Source organism: Phoca vitulina, unplaced genomic scaffold (assembly GCF_004348235.1).
Source record: "Phoca vitulina isolate PV1807 unplaced genomic scaffold, GSC_HSeal_1.0 scaffold3, whole genome shotgun sequence".
Classification (NCBI taxonomy): Eukaryota; Metazoa; Chordata; class Mammalia; order Carnivora; family Phocidae; genus Phoca; species Phoca vitulina.
The window spans coordinates 31,440,853-31,468,463 of record NW_022589706.1 but is presented as its reverse complement, the minus strand read 5'-3'; positions in this window follow the sequence as shown (position 1 = coordinate 31,468,463).

The following is a 27,611-nucleotide window of genomic DNA, read 5'->3' as shown; positions in this document are numbered from 1 at the left end:
TCTGGTCCACTCACTTCCAGCCCCACTGAATGCTTGGCTGTTTCTTGAGCACGAAGCTTGCTTTGGAAACTTCATCTTTGCTATTCTCCAGTGTCATCTCCTCTAAGAGACCGTGCCTGACTCTCTAACCTAAATAGCATAGGAAACTGACATACTCTGTTTCTTACTCTGCTTTCTTTGACTTCATATCATTTAGAAATTCCTCTTTAGGAGGAGTTTGGTGGTTTTTTTTTTTTTGAATTTTCTTACTTGTCCCTCTCCCTCAACAGAATGTTAAGTACCACAAGTACCTATTCTCTTTCTTATTTGCCACTGCGTCTTTGTGCCTAGATCATAGCTTGGCAAATAGTAGATACTCAAATATTATTCATTAAACAAATAAAATTTCCTTTTACCCCCCTTCTCTAAGTCAGTCTCCTCCTGAGTATAGCAATATCAGCATGCAATTTAATCCTCCCTTGAAGAAAAGGTTTATTAATCCTTACTTGCTTACTCTGAGCCACTGGTACTCCTAAGTCTCACACAGACATGTTATCTGAGCTTGGCTCTCCTTTTGGTTGTCTTCACTTTACCAAATAGTTAACATTAAAGAATGATTGTAACTCTAAGAAAAAAATTATTTTTAGTCTGAGATTATAGATTCTATTTGGATTACATATTAGTGCCAGGAGTTAAAAAAAAAAAAAACAGAATAGGGGCGCCTGGGTGGCTCAGTCGGTTAAGCGTCTGCCTTCGGCTCAGGTCATGATCCTGGGGTCCTGGAATCGAGCCCTGCCTCATCCTCCCTGCTCAGCGGGGAGCCTGCTTCTCCCTCTCCCTCTGCCTGCCGCTCTGCCTGTGCTGTCTCTATCAAATAAATAAATAAAATATTTTTTAAAAAAACAGAATAATTTTAATAAAATAAAAGTTTCACAAACAAAAACATAGCTTCAGTTATAACAATTTTATTTAAAAATGATTCTCATTTATTAGTCTAGTTTTTCTTTACTCTTTGTGCTGAACATAAGCTTATTTTTTTTTGTCTCCATTGCAGTTATAGAGTGAAACTAAGGAAAAATCTATAATTATCATCAGTTTGGAGATTAACATGTTGTTTTTACTTTCTTTTGTGTTTGTGATTTTTTAATCACAAATCTGCACAAATACCAAGAAGAAGATAGTGTAGAATGATAAAATAAAAGTGGTACGTTTTGTTTAAGTTTGTTTAAGCTCAGAACTGAGCACAGTACATTTGATTGTGCTGAATTAATATTTTTGAATTAGATTAACTTGCTCAAAAATTGGTGGAATCTTAATTATCATTAAATATTTATTATAATTCCATTATTTGTGACACAAGCTGTTTACTTGTGGTTTACTTCTTAATACTTGTTTTCTATGGAATGAACTATTTCCATAATGATATAGATTAGTGTTCAAGGATCTTTGAACACTTGGTTTCTCTTTAGACAGTTTATGATTCTATCAAGTATCTTCTTGTCAATGAGCTATTAAATACAGGGAAAATTAGCATCTTTTATTATAGTTGAAAAATAACCTTTATCATTTCTACAGTGTTTTAGAGTTTACAAAGACTAGTCACAAACATTATTTAACTTGTTCCTGACAGTACCGCTTTAGATTTGGTGATGTTCTCTCCAAACAGCCTCTAAAGAAACAGTCTCTGATGAACTAAGCAATGCCCCAGGATTATAGAGCTAAAGAGAGGCAGAATCAAAAGTTTAAATTTAGTTCAACTAATTTCAAATCCCAAACTATCTTTTTGTAATATTTTAGGAGAAACTTAAAAAAGAAAAACAGTACGCTGCCTTATTACTTATAATAAGTAGGGAATAAAATAATTAGACCCAGGGAAATGTACCACATTAAGAGATGCAAAAGCTTTTTTTTTTTAAAGATTTTATTTAGTTATTTGACAGAGAGAGACAACAGTGAGAGAGGGAACACAAGGGAAGTGGGAGAGGGAGAAAAAGGCTTCCCACAGAGCAGGGAGCCCGATGCGGGGTTTGATCCCAGGACCCTGGGATCATGACCTAAGGCTAAGGCAGATGCTTAACAACTGAGCCACCCAGGCGCCCCACAAAAACTTTTTTTAAAACCACTCCTTTCTCTAACTCGCAAAAGAATGAAATGAAATTGGTCTCTTTCCTATATTTCACTAACAGTCATCACAATTTTTTAAACTAGGACCCTATTTCCTATTCTCAATTAGAAATACAGTTGATCCTTGAGCAACATGGAAGTTAGAGGTAGGAGAAACTTTTCTAACCAATTTTTTTTTTCTTTCGTGGTTGTCTCTGGTCAGATTATAATGAGTTATTAATCTTTAAAATTAGTTTTTAAAATTCTCAGTATGATTAAAATTGAACTTTTCATCAAACTCTTGTTTATGGGAGGGCATAGTGGGAAAACAAGAGCCTCAGAGAATTAATATTTTTCTCTGCAGAAGGCCCTAAGTATGAGTGAAAAGCCTGACATATAGATTTGCATCTGATTATAAACTTTTGTGACAGATGCTTAACTGTGTTCACCCTTATACTAAATAGAGCATATGATACTCCTATTCATTATAGTAGTACTTTATTTCTTCTAAGATATGTTGGCTAAGTTAATTGAGCCCCCAGTAAATCAGAAGGAAATGAGAAACAAAAATATTAAAACATTTCATAGACATTAATGTAAAATCCTATTCATATATTTTTTAAATGGCAGAGATTAATTATAAAGCATAGTTTTTCCCACCAAACAGCAACATGTGGAATCAGGCTCCCTGACATAACTGAACTTTAATCAGAGGAAATAATTAGAAATTGCTCACTGTAATAACTTATTTCTCGCAATTTGGAGTGTGTCATATATCAACAGAAACAGACCAAGAGAAGGGCAATGGAGATAAATTATGTTCATAAAATGTTCATAATATTAGTAAAGGAGTAATGATTCTTTTAGCGCAGATGTAAAAGCAAAATTCTAATTATGGCTTAACTTTCTCATGAATTGTAAGGTGCTGGAACCTCTACAATCTCTAAATAGTTTTCTGGGAAATGCTTCAATACACTAATTGGATTGTTTGAAGGTTGTTAAGACACATGGTCCTTACAGCATTACAAGTATGCTGTGGAAGGCCAGAGGAGACTGGGGAGACTTCTCCCTAAATCCACTCTAGTGGTTCTCAGTGTTTTGCTTGAACAACTGAATGACAGGAAGTATCATCTGTTATTTACCATCCCAGATACCTTTCTCATGACAGTATACACCAAAGGGCTCTTTGTAGAGTGGCATGATGGGTGTGGGGCACAGCCTAAACTAGTCTGCATAGCAAATAAGAAAAATTACCCAGAGGCTTGGGAGGGGACGTTATGAGATAAATGACATCAGTGGTTTGAGAAAAGAGACATTGAGTGAGATTATGTGTGTTGTCATACTCCTCTGTGATCCCTTCTAGAAAACCTTCAGTAAAATGTAAGTCTCTCTCTGCCACACAGTAGGCCAGGGCCAGGGCTATTGCCCTGAAATGACAAATAGAACTCATGCTTTGGTAAGAATTAGAGTAAATACATGTGTAACTGTGATAGGACAAAGATTCCCTTCAGTGGTAGCTGTGTGAGTCTTTGAATGCTGACATGGTCCAGCATTCTAGGTTAAAGGAGCGTAAAATCACGGGGCTCTCCTGACCTGGCTGATTCCTCCTTCCACACTGAGCCTATCCAATTACTGGTGTGCCTCCCTGAGGAACAATGAGAGACATTGAGGGCCTGTGTGCACTCTCTTTTTATTCTTAGCTGTAGACACTTTGAACTGCTTTTCACAAAGTGAAAGTAAGGAGTCAAATCTAAGTCATCTCTCGCCATGATCCTTAAACCTAGAACTGCCTTTGTGGCCTACCCTACTTTACCCTTAGATTGGACATTCTCTGGAGAAATGTAAACTTTGTGTCTCTGCTTCAAGTTTTTAGGTGTTTTTAGGGTAAAAACAGAGGATACAGTTGGTGACAGCCAAAATCTGGAGTGGAGCATCAGGTAGTGAGTGTAGCATATCAGTAGTATTTCCAAAGCCCATAGTAATAGAAAAGAAATAAATAGAACTATAGGAAGATCTAAGGAAGGCCTTATTTGCTAAACTACCATAAAAAAAACTATTGAGAAACAAACTATAGAAAACTATACAACTTATAGAGAACTCTATACTCAATACTCTATACTCAAACTCCAAACAAACTATAGAGAAAACTATAGAGAAACAAAGAAAAGTATACTTACAATTTAAATCTGTCCCATCTGATAGTATCTACCAAAAAAAGATGAAGCAGGAGGAGGAGGACTATTCATTATGTTGAGGTATGTTCCCTCTATATCTGCTTTGTTGAGAGGTTTTATCATAAACGGATGTTGAGGGATGCTTGGGTGGTTCAGTCGGTTAAGTGTCTGCCTTCGGCTCAGGTCATGATCTCCAGGTCCTGGGATGGAGCTCTGCATCGGGCTTCCTGCTCACAGGGAGTCTGTTCTCTCTCTCTCTCCTTCTGCCCCTCCCCACCACTCATTCTCTCTCTCTCAAGTACATAAATAAATAAATAAATAAATAAATAAATAAATAAATATCTTTTAAATATGGATGTTGAATTTTGTCAAATGCTATTTCTAAATCTATTGAGATGATCATATGATTGTTATTCTTTGTTTTGTTAATGTGGTGTACCACATTGATTCACTTGTGGATGTTGAACCATCCTTGCATCCCCAGAATATATCTCACTTGATCATGGTGAATGATCCTTTTAATGTATGGTTGAATTTTTTTTTTAATATTTTATTTATTTATTTGACAGAGAGAGACACAGCAAGAGAGGGAACACAAGCAGGGGGAGTGGGAGAGGGAGAGGTAGGCTTCCCCCTGAGCAGGGAGCCTGATACGGGGCTTGATTCCAGGACCCTGGGATCATGACCCAAGCCGAAGGCAGATACTTAACAACTGAGCCACCCAGGCACCCCTGTATGGTTGAATTTTGTTTGCTAATATCTTGTTGAGAATTTTTGCATTTATGTTCATCAGGGATATTGACCTGTACTTTTTGGTTTTGGTATCAGGGCAATTCTGGCTTCATAAAATGAGTTGAAAGAGTTTTCTCTTCTGTTTTTTGAAAAAGAAGGATTGGTTTTAATTCTTATTTGAATATTTGGTAGAATTCACTAGTAAAGCTATCTGGTCCTGGATTTTTGTTTGTTGGGAGCTTTTTGATTACTGATTCAATCTTCTTCACTACTAGTTGGTCTGTTCAGATTTTCTATTTCATCATGATTCAGTCTTGGTAGAATTTTTGTTTCTAGGAATTTATTAATTTTTTTTTTCTGGGTCAACTAATTTATGGCATATAATTGTTCATCATAGTCTCTTAATGATCCCTTGTATTTCTGTGGTATCAGTTGTAACATCTCTTCTTTCATTTCTGATATTTATTTGAGTCCTCTTCTCTTTTTTTCCTGGTGAGTTTAGCTAAGGGTTTTGTTTATTTTTTGAAGAACCAGCTCTTAGTTTCATTGATCTTTTCTGTTGTCTTTTTAGTCTTTATTTCATTTATTTCTGTTCTAATCTTTATAATTGCCTTCTTTCTTCTAACTTTGGGCTTTGGTCATTCTCCTTTTTCTGGTTCCATGAGGTGTGACGTTAGGTTGTTTATTTGATTTTTCTTGTTTCTTCAGGTAGACATTTATTGCTATTAACTTCCTCTTAGAACTGCTTTTTACTGTGTCTTATAAATTTTGGTATATTTCCATTTTATTGTCTCAAGGCATTTTTTTATTTCTGTTTTGATTTTTTCTTTGACTCGTTGGTTGTTCAATACCATGTTGTTTAATTTCCACATATTTGTGAATTTCCTACTTTTCTCTGTGTAATCTCTAATTCTATACCATTGTGGTTGAAAAAGATACTTGATATGATTCCAATACTCCTATATTTATTAAGAATTGTTTTATGGCCTAACATATGATCTGTTTTGGAAAATGTGCACTTGAGAAGAATGTGTATTCTGTTGCTTTTGGGTGAAATGTTCTGTAAATATCTGTTAAGTCTATCTGGTCTAATGTATCATTTTATGGTCTATGTTTCGTTATTGATTTTCTGTGTGGGTGACCGATCCATTGATGTAAGTGGGATATTTACGTCCCCTACTATTATTATATTGCTGTTTATTTTTTCCTTTAGGTCTGTTAATGTGTGCTTTATATATTTAGGTGTTCCTATGTTGGGTGCATAAATATTTACTAATGTCATATTTTCTTGTTAGATTGACTCCTTCATCATTATATAAAGCCCTTCTTTGTCTCTCATTATAGACTTTGTTTTAAAGTCTATTTTACCTGATGTATGTATAGCCACTCCAGCTGTGTTTGTTTGTTTCCATTTGCATGGAAATTTTTTTTTCCCCATCTCTTCACTTTCAGTCTCTGTGTGTCCTTACATCTAAAACAAATCTTTTGTAGGCAGCATATAGATGGGTCTTGTTTTTTTAATCCGTTCAACCACTCTATGTCTTTTTGTTATAGAATTAAGTCTATTTAGCACAAACAATGAATCATGGAACACTATATCTAAAACTAATGATGTAATGTATGGGGATTAACATAACAATAAAAAAATTAAAAAAAAAAGAATTAAGTCCATTTACATTTAAAGTAAAATTATTGATAGATATCTACTTATTGCCATTTTGTTCATTGTTTTCTGGCTGTTTTTGTAGTTCCTCTCTGTTCCTTTCTTCTCTTGCTCTCTTCCTTTGTGGTTTGATAACTTTCTTTAGTGGTATGCTTATATTCCTTTCTCTTTATTTTTTACGTATTTAGTATAGGTTTTTGCTTTGTGATTACCACAAGGCTTACATATAACAATTTATATCTATAACAGTCTATTTTAAGTCAATAACAAGTTTAATCCGATTGTAAAGCTCAACATTATTATTCCCCTTCACATTTGTTTTTGATGTCACATGTTATACCTTTTTATCTTTTGTATCACTTAACAAATTATTGTAATCATAGTTATTTTTACTACATTTGTCTTTTAATCATACTAGTTTTATAAGTGATTAACCACTACCTTTACTTTATATTCACCTTCCCAGTAGGATTTATTCTTTCATATGAGCTCTTGTTACTAATTAGCACCTTTTCTTTTCAGCTTAAAGAGAAGATTTCTTAATTAAAATATTATCCAACATTATGTCAGTATACCCTCTGGGAGAAAATGCAGTGTAGAAAATAAGCTGAAAGGAAGCTCACAGTTTTTAGGATAAGAACATTGACACCTTAACTTTTATTTATGTATTTTAAAATCACTAGCAGAGCAACAATAAATGAATAATTCAGTTGTTCATTACTTCCATTTTTTTTTTTTCAAAATAAAACAGAAAAATTAGTATTTTAAACATCCATGGCCCAGAATATTAGTGAACTAAGTTCCTAATTTAGTGAAGAATATTAGTGAACTAAGTTCCTAATTAGTGAACTAAATTCCTAATTCCTGATAAAAATGAGAAGTTATAGGAGGTGAACCCAGGGTGAGTGACGCTATTAGGGCAAGAATAGGTTGGAATATTAGGTTTGTCTCCATTCCAAAAGAACTCTTGGGGATTTTTTTGTACAATATGGGGGTAGGAAGAGTAGATTGGAGCTCCAGTAGAGTTAGACTCTGTGAGTATTCCTGTGATTTAGGATTATTTCATTTTGAGACAAATTTGAGTAAAAAGTAAATTCCACTTTCCATTCTTAACTTGATTTACATGTGAAGGCAATTTTCATTGTCACTTAGACTACCCATACAAAGTTTTTTGTAATAATCAATGATAGTAGAGATATTTGTTGATATTCGAAAACAAAATTCTTCTTATCTTTGAAAAAGTGAAAAATGATGAAAAAGTCAACTTTATATTATACCTTAATTATTCTATCTTTATTTTTGTTAGTTTTTATTTGCATGTAAGTTATAAGTGCAAATAAAGAATTATCAAATAATTCCATGGTTTATTTATTTATTTTTAAAAATTTTATTTATTTATTTGTTAGAGAGAGAGAGCACAAGCAGGGGCAGCGGGAGAGGGAGAAGCAGGCTTCCCGCTGAGCAGGGAGCCCGATGTGGGGCTTGATCCCAGAACCCTGGGATCACGACCTGAGCTGAAGGTGGATGCTTAACCGATTGAGCCACCCAGGTATTCCTCAAATAATTCCATAAAGTTTAATAACCAAAATTACAATCCCCTTTCCCCTTCCCACCTCTCTAGAAGTAATCATTTTCAACTCAAAGGGGACTTAAACCCTTTACTTACTTACTTGTCAGTTACAAGGTTATTAAATTTCCACCATGAAGACAAGGTGAGGTTCAGCTTGATTTAACCATCACTGCTCACCACTAATAGTGGAGCTTTCATACTTACATTCTTTTAATACTGTTAATTTATAATTTTGATCAGACTAAGTATTACTGTTTCCATAAATATTACCATGCTGAAGCTAGTGAGAGTTTAATCTATGTAATACAATATAATTATTTTTCCTAACATTTGTTGTCATTGGTTCTTGTTTTGTTTGCTTATATTTTATTACTTTTTTAAAAGATTTTATTTATTTATTTGACAGATAGAGAGCACAAGTAGGCAGAGTGGCAGGCAGAGGGAGAAACAGGCTCTCCACTGAGCAGGGAGCCTGACGTGGGGCTCGATCCCAGGACCCCAGGATCATGACCCCAGCTGAAGGCAGCTGCTTAACTGACTGAGCCACCCAGGCATTTTAAAAATACTTATCATTGGGGCACCCAGGTGGCTCAGTTGGTTAAGCGTTTGCCTTCGACTCAGATCATGATCTCAAGGTCCTGGATCAAGCCCTGCATCAGGCTCCCTGCTCAGCGGGGAGCCTGTTTCTCTCTCTCCCTCTGCCTCTTCCCCCAGCTTGTGCTCTCTCTCTTGCTCGCTCGCTCACTCTCTCTCAAATAAATAAAATCTTAAAAAATAAAAATACTTGTCACTAATTAATCCATAAACTGTCCTCCAGTTGTTTACACCCCCCCCCCATGTAATACAGTCATAAGATTCAGATATTCTGACACTATTGTCTTCTCTCTCAAATGCCTCTAAATTGTGCCAGTTTGGACCCCTTGTACTCCAGAAATCCTGCACGAAACTTAAGCTCTTATTTTCCATCACAATCAACCAGAGAATTCTCTTCAACTCTCCCTACAGTTAGATCACCTGTTTCCTGGATCCCATGTGTTTTACTTTATTGAGTTATGGCTTTTTGTTTTCCCCTCCTTGAATCACCTATTCCAGTAGATTGCTGAGAAAATGTGCAAGACAGACAATTTTTTAAACCGTGATGTCTAAAAATACCCCTACTCCATCCTCACATTTGATTGAAAACATGGTTAGGTGTAGAATTCTAGGTCTCTCAAAAGTTAAAAAGCAATTTATTAATTCATTCTAACTCCTGATGACATTATTAATAAAACCAAAGCATTTTTTATTTTTATTCCCTCAGTAATATGTTCATTTTTTTATTTTATTTTTTTGTTCTCTCAGAGAGTATATCCTTTCCACAGTGTTCTGAAAGTTCATTAACATATGCTTTGGGATGGATATATTTATATATTTGCGTAGTATTGGACACTTCAGGGGGATTTTCCAATGAAATGCATTTACTTAATTTTTATGATAATATCTTGAAAAGTCTCTAATGTTTTCTTCTTTTCCATTTTTACGTTGTTTCTTTTGTATATCTTTGCCTTTTCTCTGTATTTTTTGAGATTTAAAAAATTATAATTTTATTAATTTTTTGGTAGGTGTATGTATGTGTGTGTCTTGAATGTTTGTATATATATTTTTTTCAAAGAGCTTTTGTTTCCTGATAATTTCTTCTTTCCATTCTATTGAATAATTAATATTTATTTATTTTATAAAAAAGCTTACCATGAAAAGCATTACTCTTTCACTTCTTACTCATATATCCAGTTCTCAACCATCAAAATTAGCACTTTTATAAATTCTACAGAGATTTTTATACAAATCAGCTTTAAATGTATTTTTCCCCTTTTTACACAAAAGATAGAATATTACATCTTTCTTTACTTTTATCACCTAATATTTGGGTGCCTTTTTGTGTGTGCAGATCACAGAAAACTTCTTCATTCTTTTTTATGTATAATCCTTTACTTAATGAGTTCTCCCTTGATGGACATTTGATTAATTCCCATTTCTTATTCTGACAGTAATGCTACAATGAATCACCCTGTTTATAGGCCACTTAATGTATGGGAAAATATATGTTTAATGCATGAGCAAAGATAAATTCCTAAAAGTGCAATTTCAAGATCAAATGTTATATACATTTGCAATTCTGATAGATAGTTCCAAAGCTGCACACCATAGTCAGTTTTGAATTTTGGTAATTAAACAGGTAAAAAACAGTATTCCAGTATATTTTTAATACATTTATTTTATTCTCATGATGAAGGAAGATTTTTTTTTGATCTTTGAGAGACAGTTGTATTTCCTTTTCTATGAACTGTTTATGTTTTTTGCCAAATTTTATATTTTGGTAATTGCTTATTATCAGTTTACAGGTTTTTATAACTATACACTAAATAAACTTTTTTTTTCTCTCTCTGATATGATCTGTTTATTTATTTGAGAGAGAGAAAGAGATCATGAGTGGGGGAAGGGGGCAGTGAGAGACAGACAAGCAGACTTCCCACTGAGCAAGGAGCCCGACAAGGGGCTTGATCCCAGGACCCTGGGATCATGACCTGAGCCAAAGGCAGACACTTAACCAACGTCTGCCTTTGGTTTGCCCCATGATTGCAGGTTTTAAAAAAATTTCTCATAGTTCTGGGAGTTGGAAGTCTGAGATCAGGGTGCCAGTGTGGTAAAGTTCTGGTGAGAGCCCTCTGCTGGCTTGCAGGTGGCTGCCTTCTCATTATATCTTCATATGGTGGAAAGAGTGGCAGAGCTTCCTGGGGTCTCTTTTATGTGGACACTAATCTATTCATTCATGAGAGCTCCATCTTCATGGCCTATTCACCTCCTGAAGATCCCATTTTCAAATACCATCCCATTGGGATTAGAGTTTAAACATCAGAATTCTGTGCAAACGTAAACATTCAGTCTGTAATATTCCACCCTGGCCCCTCAAAATTCATTCTCTTCTCACATGCAAAGTACATTCATTCCATCCCAACAACCCTAAGAGAGTTAACTCATTCCAGCATCAACTCTAAAGTTTAAAGTCCAAAATTTCATCTAAATATCATCTAAATCAGATATGGGTGAGACTTGAGGCATGATTCATCTTGAAATGAGATTCCTCTCCAGCTGTGAACCTGTGAAGACAGACAAGTTATGCGCTTCCAAAATACAATAGTGGGACAGCCATAGGATAGACATTCCCATTCCAAAAGGGAGGAATAAAAAAGAAGGAAGGAGTGACGGGTGCCAAGTAAGTCTAAAATATAGCAAGGCAAATTCCATTAGATCTGAAAGCTGGAGAATAATCCTCTTTCAACTGATTCTTTGCCCTCAGGACCTCTAAGTTAGCAGTCCCACCTTCAGGACCTACTGGGGTGGAGGTCTCACCTTTAGGGTCCACTGAAGGGATGGTTCTGCCAGGGGACTGTACCCCAACTTTGATCAGCTGTTGAGATAGGGTGTGTTAGGGTTTGCCACTGTAAAGTTATTCTTTCCCTTTTCCATACTGTACTCATTGGAAGGTTGTCATTATGCATGGCCCTCACTTATGGAGTAGGGAGTTATTCTCTATCTGTCTAAGTCAGTTCAGGCTGCTATAACAAATCAGCATGAACTAGGTGACTTAAGCAACAATGGAAACATTTCTTATGGCTCTGGAGTCTAGATGTTGGAGATCAGGGTACCAGCATGGTCAGGTTCTGGTGAGAGATGTCTTTCAGGTTGCAGATCTTTCAGGTTGCAGACCGCTGACTTCTCATTGTATTTTGTCATGGCAGGAAGAGTTGGCTAGCTCTCTGGCTTCTTCTCTTAAGGACATTAATTTTATTTATGAAGCCTTCACCCTCATAATCTTATCACTTCCTATAGGCCTAATCTCCAAATATCATCACATTGGATTAGGGTATCAACATATAATTTTGGTGAGGGTACACAAACATTCAGTCCGTAATGTTACCTCCTTACAGGTGTGTACCTGCAAAAATTATTAGGATTTCTTTTGCATGGGAAACTTTTCATAATGTTTTTAATCCACCTGCATAACCTTTAAAAAAAGATCTGTTTTGTTCTATTTAGTTCTCTATTTTTAAGCATAGAAGCTTTCCTCTTAAATATGGTGATCCTTGGTTGTCTGCTAATAAATAAGAGTTGGGAAGAAAAATAAAAACCAAATATAAGCTTTGTGTATGGGGATGAGGCTAATTGGCTATAGTTTTCACTTTTAGGTTTGCCTGAATAAGTAACCCTAGGTCAGTATCATTAGCTCTTTTTGTTTGCTTGTTTGTCTGTTACTTTGGGGTGGTCAGAGTCTGTAGTCAATAATATATTTATAATCTCCTACTGAGAGAGTATATAAGCTTGGCTACTACTTTTGTGAGTTACTGAGCTGAGGATCTGAGGGAAGTTGGGGATAGAGGTGGTGTTGTCTGTGGGGATGACTCGGCTTTTAGTATACAGCCAAGTTTTCATTAACTCCTGTGAGACTCTAATCCTCAATCATCAGCTGCACTCTCTCTAATGCAGGGATCTCTTGCCCTGCTTTGCATGAGATCAGAGGGTTTCTAACTGCTTCTCCCTCCACCCTTATTTTCCATCTTTTATGTAGACTTCAGGTACATGTGAATTTAACTATGAAGCAAGTATCAATCAAAAGATCTACCTTTATCCCTACTTCCAAAAGCACCTGGTTTCTGGAATCCCGAGTCCTTCGCTTGTTTTGATTTGTATATCAGGTTGCTTTTCTTTTTTCTCTCATTTCTCCTAAACTGGCTTAGGATTCAACTTTCTTAGCACTATCAACCGGTTTCCTTTGTTTCTAGATTCTGAAATGGTGTTGCTATATGTTTTTGATCTCTTTGTCTTAGGGAGTTTATGACTTTAAAAATTCATCCACTGTTTTTTAGTAGAGCTTTGGAAACAGATGAAGGTAAATGCATGTGTACAATTGATTCCCTTTGGTTAGCTAGGTTTTATTTTCATGTTGATATAATGAGTTGAGAATATTATCCTCCATCAATGTTTTATAATATCTTTTAAAATACCATCGGTAAAGGAAGGGGAGGGAGCATGGAAATGTGTTGTCCTGCAGCTAATATGCAGTGAGATGCTGCTGCTAGTCATTAAAAGCTGAAGCATGGGGGGCTATGTTCAGTCAGGAGACCATGGATGGAGTCTCTTTGGGGCTGGGGATGGGTTGGAATTTTGATAAGAGGAGAGAGAAGCAGGACAAGAGAGAACAACAGGGAGTGAAGAAATTTGACAGATTAGAAGAAGTTGAGTGAAATTATAGCAGTTGTCATGAGTTGGAACATTGAGGGGAGGGTGCAGATCAGTGTTTATGAATAATTTCTGGGATTTTTTAGATGTAAAGTTGCTTCTTTTATGTCCCTGGGATTGCCTGTTTAATCAGCAGTAATGATTTTCACCGTTCCTCAAGACACTTGGAGTCATATTTCTTTTTATGTGACTTTGTTGAGATTGAACCATGTGTTGTCCTATTTGCTAGCCAAATAATGCATGCATTTAAATTATAAAATACTTGCTACTTCCAAAATTATTCTAGACAACATATTAAAAACACAGACATATTTACATACTGCATCTGCAAATACAGAGTAAAATTTAAAACAGATAATAAATAAGTGAGAAAAACATCTGGCTGACATTGTAAAACCCCTTTTTGAGGAAAATATGACATATAGCAAGCTCTCCTTTCCAAGTAAAGAAAGCAGGATATTCATGAAACTCTTATGGTGAAAAAGGAGAAGGAGACATGCTTCTGAAGGATATAAAGAGTTCATGGACACTGTATCAGTCTCCCGTTGTTGCTGTAACAAATGACCACAAACGCCGTGGCTTAAAACAACACAAATTAATTATCTTTAAATTCTAGAGGTCAGAAGTCCTAAAATCAAGATGTCAGCAAACTTCATTCCTACTGGAGGCTTCAGGGGAGAATCTGTTTCCTTGCCTTTTTCAGCTCCTAGAGGTCACCTGTATTCCTCAGTTGGTGGCCTTATCTTCAAAGCTGCAAAGTAGCATCTTCTATCTGTAGTCTATAAGCTCCTTCTTCCACTTATAAAGACCCTTGTGATTCCATTAGATTCAACCAATAATCCAGCATAATATCCCTATCTGAAGATTCCTAACTAAATTATATTTGCAAAGTCCCTTTAACCATATAAGGTAATATAGTTAGAAATTTCAGGGCTTAAGGCATCTTTGGTAGAGAGAGGAGACATTATCCCACACATCATAGGTACATAAAAGGTGAAAAACCCAATTCAGTCTAGGGAGTAGGAGGATATATTTTATATGAGTCCAGGCAAAAAAGTCAGGGCATAATCATCCATTTCATCCTTTTGGTCATCTGCTCATTTCTTTGCTCATTAGTAAAACCATTAAATCATAACAGGCAAAGAAGGGAAAAGAATGCAGTGGGAAATGGAAAGCACATGTGAAAAGGCAGCACTGTGGTAGGAACGGGCGGTATGTGGTTGGATGGGCTGCGGACATGTGTGCGGACATGTGTGCACATTGCATGTGTATGTTGTGTTTTAAGCACGTTAGAAATTTACAGAGGGTTCTGATCTAGGAATACAGCATTTTGACTTTATCTGAATTTATAGAAATAATTCTGCCAATTGTAGAGCAGGATTAGTCTTAGTGTTATTTTTGATTCATGTACCAAGTTGTAAAAATATTGGAAATATGCCAAAGCAATTTCCCTCTTTCAAATATGAAGTACAAAAAAGTAAACAAATGAGAAAGTTTCCAAAATCACTCCTATAGCAAAACCATTAAATAAGACATTGCTGAGAATGTGTTGAAGGAGAGGCTTAGAACTAAGTATGAATGATTCAGAAATAATAATTAATCTTATAACAATCAATCTGAAGGTACTTATGGCCTAAGTGCCATCATTTATAAAGTCATCACACCACCTCATCATTCAGGATGGGTAATTGCTTATATTGTTCTGGGATTTGGCAAATATGTGAACGTGGACAGTTTGCTAAGATGAAAACAATATTCAGCAGTGGTTTCCACTGATCTAGTGTCTTGCTTTCAAAATAAATACAGAATGTCTTTCACTAAGTCCAATAAAAATTCAATTATTGAAATAACTGTAAGGCTTGTTCCAGTACTCACAGAGAAGTAAAAAATAATAGAAAAGTGTTTATATTTCTGCCTGTTTACACTAGTAAGTAGTTTTATTGGGAATATTTCCCTCATGTTCACAGATAAATATGCATAAATACAGACCTTACTCATTGAACCGATGCCCAGCATGCGTGCACATAACCAGAGCGCTGAAGGAGGAAGTCAGAAATCATATTTGATCTAACCTTGAAAATCTATATGCAGAAAGCTTGGGGTGTCTCACCATTTCCTAGTTGTCGTTCCTGTTTATACTGCAAGCATCTGAATAAATGCAGACTTTTTGGGGGACTACTTCTCAAAATAGAGAGGACCTATAAATTATTTATGTTATTGTATAATGGTTGCATAACCCAAACTGATCAAACTAAAACATTTTTAGAGTGTGGCAGATGTAAATAAAATTCACTATGCCACACTAACCAATAATTTGTACTTTTGGCATTTACTTGGGTATTTATATCTGATACTTGATATTGCATCCAAAATTGCTGTCAGTGTAAGTAGTTAATGAGTCTATATTTGTCATCCTCGGAACATTTTTCAGAGGGTTGGTAAACAATTGTGGGTGTTAACTTCCTCCCCTGGTTACATAAAGCTAGTTAAATATACTCTTTCCTCTATATGATAATTTTTTTCTCATTTTATGTTCCTCCCCAGTAATTAGGACAATGTTATCATCCATTTGTTCAAAGGAATCTTTTTTTTTTTAAGCTTTTTTTTTTTATTATATTATGTTAATCACCATACAGTACATCATTAGTTTTTGATGTAGTGTTCCATGATTCATTGTTTGCGTATAACACCCAGTGCTCCATGCAGACGTGCCCTCTTTAATACCCATCACCAGGCTAACCCATCCTCCCACCCCCCTCCCCTCTAGAACCCTCAGTTTGTTTTTCAGAATCCATAGTCTCTCATGGTTCATCTCCCCCTCCGATTTCCCCCCCTTCATTCTTCCCCTCCTGCTATCTTCTTCTGCTTCTTCTTTTTTTTTTTTTTTAACATATAATGTATTATTTGCTTCAGAGGTACAGATCTATGATTCAACATGAATCAACATCTATGATTCTTGAATCTTTATTGTTGTATTTCTCTTGGTCTTGCACTGCATTGCATTATTGTATTGTATTTTTTTTTTCTTTTTTCCTGGTCTTCTTTACTCCTATTTTCTCTATCCCACTTTAGTATATAACAAATTTGCCTTAATATGTATGCAACTTTATGAAATATATGTTTTTTTCGTGTTCTTTTGCTTTTCTAGTATTTGAATTTATCTAAGAACATTGGTCTGTTCAAGATTCCCATTTTTTTTTTTAATTTGGCATTTTATACTGGTTCCAGTAGTTCATCCCTCTGGTCTATGTTTTAAAATTCATTGATATATAGTATTGATATGTTGTTTCTGAAGTCTTCTAATATTATCTGTCTTATTTTCTTATTTTCATTTTGCTTTATTATTATCTTCCCTCTTATTTTTTATTCCATCCTAGGAGATTTTCTGTTACTGATTTTTCCAAAGATTTGCATTTTCATCCTTATGTAAAAATACATACCATTAATTTCTATTCATATTTATTATTTCCTTCCTTTTTTAATCTTCTGGCTTTCTCTGTTGCTATATAACTGTCTTCTTGAATTGAATATTCATTTGTTTTCAGTTATTTCATATTTTTCTGATAAATATGTTCAAAGCTACAAATATACCATTAAGGATTACTTTAGCTATATTCTATACAGTTAATTCGAGTATTTTTATTTTAATACATTCCTGAGTGTTTTGTAATTTTCCTTTTGATTTCTTATTCAGTATAAAGTTTACTCATTGATTAGCTTTTCTTTTATTTCAAGTTTAATTATAGAGGGTTGGAATGCAGTCTGTGTTCTGCTAAAACTTTAGAATTCATGAAGGTTCCTTTTTGGACTAGATTATCACTGATTTCTGCTTATGTTACACCTGTATTTGGAGTTCTCTGTTAATCAACTATAAAGTTTATATGTGTACCTTCAGACAGATAAAAGATATTATGTATGTGAGTTTATTAATTGTGATTTAAAAGTCTGGTATAATTTTGTTTAGTACTTTTTTTCTACGTATCTTTCAGCTTCTGAGCTGTTTTCAAATGCACTTGAAAAATCTAAGTACCAATGTTGATTTATCTATTTCTCCCTATGGTTCTGTAAGTTGTTGCTCTATTTATTTTCGAAGCTCTATTATTATGTGCATATAATTATAATCATTACACTCTATTAAGCTTAATAATCTTTTACAAGTATATAATATTTTTATATTTTATGGTACTTTTGCCTTAAATTTTATTTGATGTTATGTGAAAGTCTTACTTGCTCTTTCTTATCCTTCAGAATGGCCTGGTATATCTTTTTTCTGGTCCTTTATTTTCATCCTTTCTTCACCATTTTATATATCTTTTATAACACATATTGTTGTATATGGTTTTAAAAGTTTTCTTCTAATCTGAGACTCCATGTTTTGATTAAGTGAATTTAATCCACTTACATATATTGCAAATACATTATATTGGGATAGTTCTTCTGTCTTATTTCATTTCTTCTTAGTATATTATTAAAAATCTATTTTAGTTTTATCTTTCCTTCCATTGGTTAGATTAAAATTTCCTCTTCTGTCTTAAAAATAATACTGTCAAATTAAATTTTTGGTGTGATTATCTTACTTATAAGACACACAGTCATGTTCACATTTTCTTGCATATTGTTTACAATTATTGACATCTTGTCCTTTAGACAAAAGAAGTCCATGTTTTAAAATACTACTCTCTTTTGGTTATGTACCCTTTTGTTTTGGCATCTTATGTTATCCTTAACCAATTAAATGGAAAAACAATGAAAACTTGGGCATAAATACGACAGGGCCATAACTAGGAAATCCATAACTTACTGGACATATATATGCCATACATATATCCATATGTGTGAGTAGAAGAGGGTGCCCAGGAAGGCAAACTTCACCTACTGTTCAACCGAGGGGCGGATTTCTGTGGGAATAAAGTGAAATGGTGATCCTATCGCTACTGGACCCACTGTTGATTTATTTTATGCAACATGTATCTTCACAAATATTAGAAGTACTTGTATAATGTCAGTATATAATATAATGCAGAATATCATTATTAACAATTAGATCATCCATCCGATCTGTTGATTAGAATTAACAAAGGGTATGTCTAAATTGTTGTTAATGGTCCATAATAGTAGTGATTTATCATCTTGATTAATATAAAAATCCATTCCTGTTCTTTTTAAACAAACAAGCAAAAAAAAAATGTTCACCTAGCTTCCTTACATATATTGTTTTGTAGTGTGTGGATTATTTTTATTGTATTTATTTAGTTTCTGTCTGACCAGCATTACCTCCCTTTTCTTGTCCTCACACCTCCCTCTTAATCTGGGGGCTGCTCCTTTTTCTTTTCTAGCCACTCAAGGAGGAACCGTTAAATACTCACATGATCTCCTCTTTGGCCACAGTTGACTGGGGCTGAGATGTATAGTTATCAGAAAGCAATCATTGGTCTTCTCTGGGATTGTAAAACTGAGAACTAAGAAAAGAAGCCAGTCTACTGGTGGAAAAAACCATGAAGTTGTCAAACTATCTGTGCCCATGTTTCCCACTGTGTAGAGAAACTCTGTGGAGAAACAAAACTAATGTACTTTAAAGAGAGAGAAAGGGTGGGGTCTGTGAGTAAGGGAGAGAGAGAGAGTTACAAAGTGATAAATTCACAGGTATATAAATAAGTGTGTGTGTGTTGTGTGTGTGTCTGTGTGTGTGTGAGGTTTAACAGTCCTCTAAACCATAATTGTTAACAATCTATGTTCTGACTTAGAGTCATGAGTCAAATTCCATTTATCAGGAGGGAAACAAGCAAGTTACTTACCTTTTGTGTGCTTCACTATCCTCAACTATTAAATGGCAACAATTGGAACACTTTTCTAGAATAGCCATGAGGTTTCAATGACTGGCTAGAAAGAAATGGACATGGATATATATATAAATACATATCATTTAGAACGATGCTTTGAAAGAGAAAGTGCTGAACAATATTCTCTATTATTTTCAATAACTGCTAAATGCTAGCTTTTGTATTTTCCTCCTATGACAGGAGATATATGAGTGTCAAACAATTCCCATTCTTTTCTCCTGAAACACACTTAAAATTCCCATCAGTAATTCTTTTCTCAGCCACACCATATCACCACTACCTGAGGTAAACCTATTTCACAAAACAACAAAACAAAATTGGCAATAATCACCAAAATTGCTTTTGTGTGAAGGTTACTACAGGGTATTAATTTTATTTTTAACTTGGGTTTTTGTCATGACAAATTCTTGTATCTGCACTGCAGTGACTTGTGTGATTTATCCCTCTAAGATGTATTAATAATGAAAGATATATATGTGTGTGTATATATATATATAATTTGTAAAATTACAGAAGACAGAATTCACATGTTTAGCTTTCAGTGTATGATGTGCAGTGCAAACAGAATTGATGGATATTTAATAGGTTGTACTTAACAATGAAAACGGGCTAGTGCTAGTGATTACATTTCTTAAAACAAACTGAGAGTAGGATTCACTTCATCTATGTTATTTAAGGTATACAGTACATTTTAAATGCTCTAAACTTAAGTAACTTTATAACATAATTTTAGAAGGTCATCTTAGTCTCAGGACATTAATTTTGTATTAATATAAATCATTACATATTGCCTTCTATCTGGTTAAAATGTAGAAAAAGATTTAAGCTTTATCACCATACTGAATTTCATTAGTTTTACAAGAGTTGAAGTAGAATAGGAGTGTTTGTGTGTGTGTACATATGTGTGTGCATATGTGAATACGTATATCCAAAATATGATTTTATGTTATTTCATATGCACATTATATATTGTGGACCTTATATGAAGACACAGGACATTTCTGTGACTTCGTTTTAAGAAGTTTTAACATAAATATGGTTAAATTTTTAAAAAAGCATTAAGTGATTTTCTTTAATAGGGTTTAAATAAAAACTAGAGAAAAAGAAACTAAGTAAGGAAAAAAACCTTAAGAATCTTCGAAGAAAGAAAACAGGGAAGTAGAATCAAGGGACATTCAACAAATCTGTGACAAAATGTGTCATGATTCATGTTACAATGTTTGAAGAAAGGGTTTACAGAGTCAAAAAATGATCAGGATATTGAATGATATGATCTATTTCATTCTCAATATAAGATTTTCAGTGAATTTTGAATATAGAAATATGTGACAAATGAAACATTCATAAATGGACTTAGCATATCAGAACAGCACCTTTGGAGCGCCTGGGTGGATCAGTCGTTAAGCATCTGCCTTGGCTCAGGTCATGATCCCAGGGTCCTGGGATTGAGTCCCAGCTCAGGCTCTCTGCTCAGTGGGGAGCCTGCTTCTCCTCCTCCCCCCACCCCCGCTGGTGTTCCCTCTCTTGCTCTCTCTCTGTCAAAAAGTAAAAAAAATCTTAAAAAAAATTTTTTTTATTAAAAAAGAAGAATAGTGCCTCATAGAATTAACGCAGAGCCCCATTTGCAAGATGGGGTCTATTTTTAGCCTGGTGAACCGTGCACGTCTTCTCACTTCATATTTTTGGAGTAAAAGCTTCAAAGACCCTTAGAGTCTCTCCTTATAAGTAAGTAATTTTCAAGTTTCCTCCTTTCAACCACATATTCAGCATTAGTTTCCTTTAAAATTTCAATTTTTTTTTGCTATATATAATCCGATTATTTTAGTTTGAAGTGATTGCAGTACATGAGAGAGCTGCAAAAATTCCCTTTTCCTCTTAAAATCATATAATCTTTTGTAACTTTAAAAACATTTAAGTTAGAATATTCTTACCCAGTCAGATGTGTTGCTAATTTTCCCAATATACTCCACACACCCGTAGCCCTCCAGTGTGATAAGGAAGTGGAAAAGTATCTACAGACCTGCATTTAAATACCTGCTGTCAACCTAATATACAGTCTGGGAGTGAGGATAATTGATGTGTGTAGGGCAGTGAGAATCAGCCCAAATACTAAATTATGTGTTTGTTGCTGCTATATGCCATCAAGTCCAACATATCTGGTATGCTTATAAATTTTAAATTCCACTTGCAGGGAAGATGTGCTTCTAATAGCTCTGGCTTCATGGTAAAATTAGTCCTTAGAAACATGATTCCAATATGTACTTCCTTTTGACTGCACATGAGAAGATAATCTTTCTGTATCCTGCGCTAAATATTTCTTCAATATTAAGTGTTGAAAGTATTATATGGGGGCGCCTGGGTGGCTCAGTTGGTTAAGCCACTGCCTTCGGCTCAGGTCATGATCCTGGAGTCCCGGGATCAAGTCCCGCATCGGGCTCCCTGCTCGGCGGGGAGCCTGCTTCACCCTCTGACCTTCCCCCCTCTCATGCTGTCTCTCTATCTCATTCTCTCTCTAAAATAAATAAAATCTTTAAAAAAAAAAGTACTATATTTCTTGGTAACAAGGAGGGATAGAAAACTGCAACAATTCTAGAATATTTTCATATGCATGTTTACTCCCCTTTTCATCATTAAATTAGAAATCGACATGGGCATTGGTACATTTAAATTTTAACTGGTGGAAAAAAGAATTTAACTGGAGAATTTACAGAGATGGTAAAGAGATGTATATAGGGACAAATGGCTGAAGGGAAAGAGAGAAAGCATGGTACACGGCTTCATGGTATCTTAGATCTAGTTCTCCCTCTAGCCTGTGAATTTCTAAGTAGAAATATGGGCAGAAGAGAGCTAGAGGGTGAAGAAAGTACTATTTAATTTGTACATCCCTAACAGCCACTACTGAAATCTCCTCAAAACACATTACGGTCAGTCTGCTACCAGCATGCCAACAGGCTAGATTATCAAAGTTCATTTTGGTATGTTTGGGTGTTTTAAAACACATAACACATTTTCCTATGAGACTATAATAATGGCATTATAATGTTAAAAATAATGATTTTCTAAACCGGGCAACATTATCTTATTTAATCTTCTGTATAGTTTAATGATGGGACTAAAGAGTACTATAGAACCTGGTTAAAATTTATGAAATTAATTCTACAGAAAAGGTTTTCAAGTGCCAACCTGATCTTTGAGAAACACATCTTCCCCTCTGACTTGGCAGTGAAACATCTAGAATTGGTAGTTCCAGTGAACAATCTATAGATTTGTATGATCTATAGATCTCTATGTTTAAAGTGATTTACAACCAGAAGGAACCATGAATGAATCAGCTCAAAGGCAACTCATTATGTTTCCTCCTGCTACTGTTTCCTATCAAGAGAATGGCTTTTTCAGTTGGCACCACTGTGTAACAGAAAACATAACCCACAGTTTACAGAAGAAGAAACAAACTTAGAGTGATTAAGTGATTTGCCAAGGATCATACAGCTAGTAAAGTGGTAGATCCGGGATCAGGGCCAGCTACATAATTTGAGGGCCCAGCAGAAAATGAAAATTCAAGGTCCCTTGTTCAAAAATCAGGAAAAAAGATTTTTCCTTTCCTTGACAGTCTGTCTCTTCAGCTGTCATGGCATGTTTTTTTTTTTTTTTTTTTAAATTTTCCATTTGATGTAATGCTCCCTCCAGCATGGGGATATTGGCGGGATGAAGATAGCAGACTTGTACGGTGTCCTGCCTACTCTATATGTGCGGGGCAGGTGCCAAGACACGCTCCTCACCTCCCCCTCATGGATGAAGGATGGAAGCAGTTGTTAGATGGGGGCAAGTGACAAAGAACCCACCCAGGAGAAGCGAGGAGGGATGGTGGGGCTGGGAGGCAGGACACATGTGAGCCAAGACGACAAGCCCCCAATGCATACATGATCCCTTGTTCCATCAGACTTCACTTACAAATACAAATTCAGAGATAATATTGAGAATTTTATTACAACTTCTGGAGAATATTAACCCTCCAGGTTTGGGGCCTCCTTCTGAGCATGGATCCCTGTCTGAAGGTCACATGCTCTTGAAACTGATCCTATGCAGGACACTAAACCAGGTTATTTTACTTCAGAATTTTGTATTTTCCTCCATACTAACTAACCATTCTAGGTTGAAGTTTATTTATAAAGTGGCCTTCTTAAAGTGTAGCATTTAGAAAAGACGCAGAGATTATGACTTATGCTGCAGATTTACAAATGGATGCAGATATAACCAAGATGTCAGAGATGGAATTCAGGCTACCAATTGTGAAGACAATGGCTAGAATGGAGAAATCAATTAATGGCAACATAGAGTCTCTAAGGGCAGAAATGAAAGCTGAATTGGCAGAACTTAAAAATGCTATCAATGAGATCCAATCCAATCTAGATAATCTAACAGCTAGGGTAACTGAGGCAGAAGAGAGAATAAGTGACCTGGAAGACAATATAATAGATAAAAAGGGAAAAGAGGAGGCCAGGGAAAAACAACTTAGAGTCCATGAAAATAGAATCAGAGAAAAAAGTGACACCATGAAACATTCCAATGTCAGAATAATTGGAATCCTGAAGGGAGTGAATAGAGAGGACTAGAAGATGTATTTGAGCAAATCGTAGCTGAGAACTTCCCTAATCTGGGGAATGAAACAAACATTCGAGTCCTAGAGGCAGTGATGACCCCTCCCAAGATCAAGGAAAACAGGCCAACACCCCGGCATGTAATAGTAAAACTTGCAAATCTTAGAACCAAGGAAACCATCTTAAGGGCAGTCATGGGGGAAGAGATTCCTTACGTACAGAGGGAGGAACATCAGAATAACGTCAGACCTATCCACAGAGACCTGGCAAGCCAGAAAGGCCTGGCAAGACATATTCAAGTTACTAAATGAGAAGAACATGCAGCCAAGAATACTTTATCTGCCAAGGCTTTCATTTAGAATGGATGGAGAGATGCAGAGTTTCCACGACCGGCAGAAGCTGAAAGATTATGTGACCACTAAGCCGGCCCTGCAAGAAATATTAAGGAGGGTTCTATAAAAGGAGAAAGACCCCAAGAGTGATCTACAACAGAAATTTACAGGGACAATCTATAAAAACAATGTTTTCACAGGCAACGTGATGACAATTAATTCATATCTTTCAATAATCATTCTCAACGTGAATGGCCTAAACGCTCCCATAAAACGGCACAGGGTTGCAGATTGCATAAAAAGACAGGACCCATCCATATGCTGCCTACAAGAGACTCATTTTGAACCCAAAGATACATCCAGACTGAAAGTGAAGGGATGGAGATCCATCTTCCATGCCAACGGACCTCAAAAGAAAGCTGGGGTAGCAATTCTTATATCAGACAAATTAGATTTTAAACTAAAGTCTGTAATAAGAGACACAGAAGGACACTATATCATTCTTAAAGGGTCTATCCAACAAGAAGATCTAACAATTGTAAATATCTATGCCCCCAACATGGGAGCAGCCATCTACATAAGCCAACTGTTAACCAAAATAAAGAGTCATATTGATAACAATACGTTAGTTGTAGGAGACCTCAATACTCCACTCTCAGCAATGGACAGATCATCTAAGCAGAAAATCAACAAGGAAACAAGAGCTTTGAATGATACCTTGGACCAGATGGACCTCATAGATATTTACAGAACATTCCACCCTAAAACAACAGAATACTCATTCTTCTCAAGCACACATTGAACTTTCTCCAGAATAGACCATATACTGGGTCACAAATCAAGTCTCAACCGATACCAAAAGATTGAGATTATTCTCAGACCACAATGCTTTAAAACTGGAACTCAATCACAAGAAAAAAATTGGCAGAAATTCAAACACTTGGAAGCTAAAGACCACTCTGCTCAAGAATGTTTGGATCAACCAGGAAATCAAAGAAGAACTTAAACAATTCATGGAAATCAATGAGAATGAAAACACATCGGTCCAAAACCTATGGGATACTGGAAAGGTGGTTTTAAGGGGGAAATACATAGCCATCCAAGCCTCACTCAAAAAAATAGAAAAATCCCGAATTCACCAACTAACTCTACACCTTAAGCAACTCGAGAAAAAGCAGCAAATGACGCCTAAGCCATGCACTAGAAGAGAAATAATTAAAATTAGAGCAGAAATCAATGAGTTAGAAACCAGAAACACAGTAGATCAGATCAACAAAACTAGAAGTTGGTTCTTTGAAAGAATTAATAAGATCGATAAACCACTGGCCAGACTTATCCAAAAGGAAAGAGCAAGGACCCAAATTAATAAAATTATGAATGAAAGGGGAGAGATCACGACTAACACCAAGGAAATAGAAACAATTATTAGAAATTATGATCAACACTATATGCCAATAAACTGAGCAATCTGGATGAAATGGAGGCCTTCCTGGAAACCTATAAGCTGCCAAGACTGAAACAGGAAGAAATCGACAACCTGAATAGGCCAATAACCAGTAACGAGGTTGAAGCAGTGATCAAAAACCTCCCAAAAAACAAGAGTCCAGGGCCTGATGGATTCCCTGGGGAATTCTACCGAACATTCAAAGAAGAAATAATACCTATTGTACTGAAGCTGTTTCAAAAAATAGAAACAGAAGGAAAACTTCCAAACTCATTCTATGAGGCCAGCATTACCTTAATCCCCAAACCAGGCAAAGACCCCATCAAAAAGGAGAATTTCAGACCGATATCCCTGATGAATACGGATTCCAAAATCCTCCACAAAATCCTAGCTAATAGGATCCAACAGTACATTAAAAGGATCATTCACCACGACCAAGTGGGATTTATCCCTGGGATGCAAGGGTGGTTCAACATTTGCAAATCAATCAATGTGATAGAACACATTAATAAGAGGAGGGAGAAGAACCATATGGTCCTCTCAATTGATGCAGAAAAAGCATTTGACAAAATACAACATCCTTTCTTGATTAAAACTCTCCAGAGTATAGGGATAGAGGGAACATTCCTCAAGTTCGTAAAATCCATCTATGAAAAACCCACAGCGAATATCATCCTCAATGGGGAAAAGCTGAGAGCCTTTCTCTTAAGATCAGGAACACATCAAGGATGCCCACTCTCGCCACTATTGTTCAACATAGTACTAGAAATCCTAGCAACAGCAATCAGACAACAAAAAGAAATAAAAGGTATTCAAATTGGCAAAGAAGAAGTCAAACTCTCTCTTTTTGCAGACGACATGATACTTTATGTGGAAAACCCAAAAGACTCCACCCCCAAATTACCTGAACTCATCCAGCAATTCAGTAATGTGGCAGGATACAAAATCAACTCATCCAGCAATTCAGTAATGTGGCAGGATACAAGAAATCAGTTGCTTTCTTATACACTAACAACGCAACTGTAGAAAGAGAAATTAGAGAAATGATTCCATTTATAGTAGCACCAAAAACCATAAGATACCTCGTAATAAACCTAACCAAAGAGGTAAAGGACCTATACTCTAGGAACTACAAAACACTCATGAAAGAAATTGAAGAAGACACAAAAAGATGGACAAACATTCGATGCTCATGGATCAGAAGAATAAACATTGTTAAAATGTCTATGCTACCCAGAGCAATCTATACCTTCAGTGCCATCCCGATCAAAATTCCAATGACACTTTTCAAAGTGCTGGAAAAAACAATCCTAAAATTTGTATGGAATCAGAAAAGACCCCGAATCGCCAAGGAAATGTTGAAAAAGAAAAACAAAGCTGGGGGCATCACGTTGCCCGATTTCAAGCTATATTACAAAGCTGTGATCACCAAGACAGCATGGTACTGGCACAAAAACAGACATATAGACCAATGGAACAGAATAGAGAACCCAGGTATGGACCCTCAACTCTATGGTCAAATAATCTTTGACAAAGCAGGAAAAAACATGCAATGGAAAAAAGACAGTCTCTTCAATAAATGGTGCTGGGAAAATTGGACAGCCACATGCAGAAGAATGAAACTCAACCATTCTCTAACATCATTCACAAAGATAAACTCAAAGTGGATGAAAGACCTCAATGTGAGACAGGAATCCATCAAAATCCTAGAGGAGAACATAGGCAGTAACCTCTTTGACATCGCCCACAGCAACTTCTTTGAAGATACATCTCCAAAAGCTAGTAAAACAAAAGCAAAAATGAACTTTTGGGACTTCATCAAGATAAAAAGCTTCTGCACAGCAAAGGAAACAGTCAACAAAACAGAGGCAACCCACAGAATGGGAGAAGATATTTGCA